Consider the following 5,612-nt stretch of genomic DNA (forward strand, 5'->3'; position numbering starts at 1 on the left):
TATTTCCCAATCCATGTCTTTCTAGAGCCAAATTTCACCCCACCGTACTCGCTTTAGTTCAATATATTCCTTTGGAAAACTCACCTATGGGAGATAATTTGGGGTGGAGGTTATGAAACTGTTTCTTGTTCCATGAGATCCAGATGCTTCATTTAGGTATACTGGGGCCCCTTCCACACAGCTGAATAAAAATCCCACATTTTCTGCTTTGAACTGGAATATATGGCAGTGTGAACTCAGATAACCCAGTTCAAAGCAGATATTGTGGGATTTTCCACCTTGATGTTCTGGGCCCTTCCACTCAGCCCTATATCCCAGAATAAGGCAGGAAACCCCACATTATCTGAGTGTGGACTCAGATAACTCAGTTCAAAGCAGATATTGTAGGATTTTCTGCCTTGATTTTGTGGAATATAGGGTTGTGTGGAAGGGCCCTCAGGGTTATAGGGCTGTGTGGAAGGGCCCTGGGTTCTCCTTTCTAAATAAAAACAAATATGGAAATTTCAGTGAAGCGATATAAATCAAACAAGTAAACTTTGAGCTATTTTCATTGCTTAATCTATAGCACTGTTTCTCAACCTTCCTAATGCCAAGACGCCTTAATACAGTTCCTCATGTTGTGGTGACCTCCAACCATAAAATTATTTTTGTTGCTACTTCATAACTGTAACTTTGCTACAGTGAAATATCTGATATGCAGGATGTATTTTCATTCACTGGACCGAGTATAGGACAAATACCCGATACACCCAAATTTGAATTCTAGTGGGGTTTGGGGGGGGGGATTCATTTTGTCATTTGAGAGTTGTATTTGCTGGTATTTATGGTTCACCTACAATCAAAGAGTATTCTGAACTTCACCAACAATAGAATTGGGCCAAACGTGGCACACAGAACTCCTGTGACCAACAGAAAACACTAGAAGGGTTTGGTGGGCATTAACCTTGGTTCAAATCCAGGGAGAGCATGGATGAGCTCCCTCTGTCAGCTCCAGCTCCCCATGCAGGGACATGAGAGAAGCCTCCCACAAGGATGGTAAAACATCAAAACATCTGGGCATCCCCTGGGCAACGTCCTTATAGATGGACAGTTCTCTCACACCAGAAGTGACTTGCAGTTTCTCAAGTTGCTCCTGACACGAAAAGGACAGTCTAGAGTTGTGTTTCCTGGTGTTTTGGACTTCAGCTTCCAGAATGCCTGATGGTTGGCAAAGGCAGCTAGAGCTTCTGGGAGTTGAAGTCAAAAACTCCTGGAGGACTGGAGTTTGGAAATCACTGGTCTGAAATATTACTGCACTTTGGAATCATACAGAATGGAGTATGCTCACTACAGAATTGCAGAATGGTGAAGAACTGAAGACATTTCTTTCCCTACCTCATCAGTGTAGCTATGGGAGGACAAATTCCCCAAATAATAATTCTGTCTTCTTGAAATTTTCATCAAATCTCAAAATGTTTAGCATTATAGGAACTTAACACTTCAGTTTAGCATTTAGAAATATAGGTATTGGTCCATTATTTGGGCGGAGGCCACAAGGGGGCACTAGACAGAGAATGGTAGTCCATTTTACAAGGTGGGGGGGGGGGGGAGGAGTAGAAGAAGTAAAACCATTTCCCACATTTTTGCTGGTTATTCCACCTCCCCCATCCCATTTTATAAACAAGTGTTGTTTCCACACTTACTTAGGTGATCCCTCGTTGTCTGAGTAGGTTTGTCTTCCAAGATCGGTGTACTGACGGTGGGTCCGTAGGTGACTGTGGAGCTCTATTCTTGATCTGCATCTTCTCCCATAATGAGGGTATTGGTTGCCAGGTGGAAGGCGGTCCCGGTCAGCGTTGGCTTGACGCGCCTTCCTCTTAGCACGTTTCTCTCTTTTGTCCTCCATTCGTGCCTCTTCAAATTCTACAGCACTGCCAGTCACAGCTGATCTCCAGCTGGAGTGCTCAAGGGCCAGGGCTTCCCAGTTCTCAGTGTCTATACTAGAGTTTTTAAGGTTGGCTTTGAGCCCATCTTTAAATCTCTTTTCCTGCCCACCAACATTTTGTTGTCCCCATTGTTTTCACAATGGGGACATGGGTGGGGGGAATAACGGGAAAATTGGGAAGAAATTATTTTCCTCTTTCAACATGCGCTCCACCCTCATATAATGGACTATCCTTCTCTGCCTAGCGCTCTCTTGTGGCCTCCGCCCGGATAATGAAACAATACCGAAATATAGTTTAAACTTCCCAAACGTTTCCAAGGAAGTACAAATACAGTAAATCAGGCATGGGTAAACTTTGACTCATCAGGTATTTTGGACTTAAATTCCCAGAAAGCTTAGCCAGCTTACTGGCTGTTAGAAATTGTGGGAGTTGAAGTCCAAAACATCTGGAGGGCTGAAGTTTGCCCATGCCTGCATTAAATACAAAAGGTGCAAGAGTTTCATTGACTTCAATTGACAACAATTGATAGAAGTTTGGAGAAAATATTTATTATGAGGATGCAATGCCTTTATTTTGCCCCCATCTTGCTACACTATGTCTTCTCTGTTGCAGCCATAATTACTTATCACAAGATGCTTTGAACTGTGTGCATCTTTGGTGTTGACTGATGCTTCATAGTGACAGATTGCACTGGGTTTGTGAATATAGGTCAGCCCAGGGACATGTATTCTGGCTTGGACATTTCTAAAATGCGAAAGTTGATCTAAGGATGCACATATAAAGAGCAAAATATGAACTTGATACCAAGTAAATATTAGCTAAAAGCCCGAGAGCCAGAGAATATTGGTTTTAAAGCCTCCAGCCTGGCATTGGGGGCTTTAAAAAGCCCTGAATCCTTGAATTATGCCCAGGTCACAGTTGGAGAACATTAGGGTCCATGGACTGAGCTTAGTTCTAAGAGACTTTAGACAAGGACTTAACCAACTGAATCTGCACTCTCCAAGGGACCTTCCACAAAGTACATTATCTGAGTGTGGACTCAGATAACCCAGGTCAAAGATATCGTGGGATTTTCTGTATTGATATTCTGGGATATAGGGCTGTGTGGAAGGGCCCAAAGGCCTATATTCCCTAGGACTACTATCTTAGAATAAGGAAGAGGACTTCCTACATTTCTATGGTAGTACTACTATCATTCCAGAAAGTGCATTATCTTCCTAGATAATTCTGGAAAGACCTGCTTCTCTAGAGTGTTCAGCTCAGGAAACTCGAATAAGGATCCCTTAAGGGGAAGCATGGCACTAGAGCAGTGGTTCTCAACCTGTAGGTCCCCAGGTGTTTTGGCCTACAACTCCCAGAAATCCCAGCCAGTTTATCAGCTGTTAGGATTTCTGGGAGTTGACGGCCAAAACATCTGGGGACCCACGGGCTGAGAACCACTGCTCTAGTGCCACTGCACTAGAGCAAGGTCAGAATTGTGTGGCCCTACAGATGTTAACCTGAAACTCCAATAAGGCTTCGGTATCAACAAGAACGACGCTAGTGCATCCAATGGGTTCACTTCACTTTTGATACTTTACTCTTCCTGTTGGTTTACATTTTGTAACAGAGGACCAGTAGGCAAAGATGGACCTTGGAACCCAGGGCAGTAATTTCTGCTGTGCTTGCCCCCATGCTGGAAATAATTGAATCCATACCAATGCCATTACATGCAGTAGGAATAGAGCAAAAGAGGCAGGACTCTTCAGCATGATGTGAATGGATGACATTCATTCCCTGCTCCTTGATTCTTGGAGAACATTGTTATGTGTTCCAGGCAATGTCCTCTTACAATCTGGTGAAGAACTGGCCCTCCCCAGTATTGAAATAAACTTAATCTGCTATCCTGATAACTTCTGTAAGTGTAATGGGAGAAACTGGTCCTTTATCTCGAGTGGAAAAATATTTATAGAGATTTTGCCATTGCCTTTCTCTTTGTCTAACACAGTGGCTCTCAACCTGCTATCCGTGGACCACCAGTGGTTCGCAAGAACTAAAATATGGTCTGCCGCCTCATTGTTACTACACTGTTGCAACGAGAGCGACCGGTCTTGTGAAACCCTCCTATAGTGCTGAGGCTTATTAAATGTGGTTTTCTGTGGGCGAGTAGATGGCAACTACTCGATGGCATATGTTCTGTATCAGAAACTAGAGCTGATGTAGTCTATCCAATGCAATTTTCCAAATCAGCACTCCAAATAACCAAATCAAATTGAAAGCTAACCAAAAACTGATTCGTAACTCTTTGGATACTAATGTTGGAGAGTGGTCCTTGGTCAAAAAAAAATCTAAAATCACCCAATCGGTTTCTATGGCTGGCCTTTTTAGATCTTTCCATACACATACTTCACTAGCAGAACAACTATTCATCATCATTCTTGTGATAGAAACAACTGTTTCATTCTGTTTCGTTCTGTTAGAAGAACCCAGGGACCTCCTGATCTATGAGAATGTGGAAGCTTTTAACATAATTGTCAACAACCTTACAAGACCCAGCATTTTTGAGAAGATTAACATAGGGTTCAAATCTTGGTTTGAGATTATAATTTAGTTTTCAAAGATCACGAGCCTTTGGATAGAAATTAAGTGCCTTTTCATTTTATATCTGAAAATCCATATTTAGACATCCTCGCTTTCAGATGTTTTTAAGTGGTTCAAACAGATCTTCCTCGCTTATTGTGGCAATTGTTATTTTCAAGAGAATTTTTGAAAATGTACCAGACAAACCAAATACAAATATGTCAAAATAGGAAATTTATTTTATTATCTTTTCACATGTCTTTTGAATAAAAAAGCAGTTCAATTTTGTGAGAGAAGTGTGTGCTGGTCATTTAGAGTTTTAAAAATTATATTTTATAAAAACCAAAATAAGTTGCAAGAGGAAAGCGCATTTTATGCTATATCTCACTGACTTCAATGGGATAAACTGGCCTCAGTTGTTTGCAATTCATACAAGAACATTTTTGCTCTCTTACTGGTAAAAATTCAAGAATGTGTTAAACTCATCAGAAAGACAAATTGATCCTTTGTTTCTAATGATCAAGGTTAGTACGATGCGCTGCACACTGAACTGACATTTGAAGAGCAAAACTATCCAAATGAAACATTGATTGCAGATGACTTGTACCAAACTCCAATCGCAGCAAAAGTGCTTTAGTCAACATTTTCCAAATCATACCTTCAATTTATTGTCAAAGGCTTTCATGTCTGGACTCACTGTGTTATTGTAGGTTTTTCTGGCTATAAGGCCATGTTCTAGAAGCATTCTCTCCTGACGTTTCACCTGCATCTATGGCAAGCATCCTCAGAGGTTGTGAGGTTCTCACAACCTCTGAGGATGCTTGCCATAGATGCAGGCGAAACGTCAGGAGAGAATGCTTCTAGAACAGTGGTTCTCAACCTGTGGGTCCCCAGGTGTTTTGGCCTACAAATCCCAGAAATCCCAGCCAGTTTACCATCTGTTAGGATTTCTGGGAGTTGAAGGCCAAAACATCTGGGGACCCACAGGTTGAGAACTACTGTTCTAGAACATGGCCATGTAGCCCGAAAAAACTACAACATCCCATACTTTCAATTGTATCTAGTTGGTTTTACAGTGAATAATATCTATCTTTTTAGATAATTGCGACCCCATAATTTTTTAAAAAA

The 5,612-nt window shown here is 41.6% G+C and overlaps 1 long non-coding RNA gene across 1 annotated transcript in view; it reads left to right on the forward strand.

The window, feature by feature from the left end:
* The window catches only part of LOC137097374 (uncharacterized), a 44,195-nt gene extending 39,423 nt beyond the window's left edge, over positions 1 to 4,772 (forward strand). The window contains exon 2 of the long non-coding RNA XR_010910170.1: positions 4,072 to 4,772. This is a non-coding gene — a long non-coding RNA (uncharacterized lncRNA). The remainder of the gene's footprint in view (positions 1 to 4,071) is intronic.
* Positions 4,773 to 5,612: the final 840 nt, after the last annotated feature.

The sequence above is a fragment of the Anolis sagrei genome, chromosome 6, assembly GCF_037176765.1.
Source record: "Anolis sagrei isolate rAnoSag1 chromosome 6, rAnoSag1.mat, whole genome shotgun sequence".
NCBI classification, from domain to species: Eukaryota; Metazoa; Chordata; class Lepidosauria; order Squamata; family Dactyloidae; genus Anolis; species Anolis sagrei.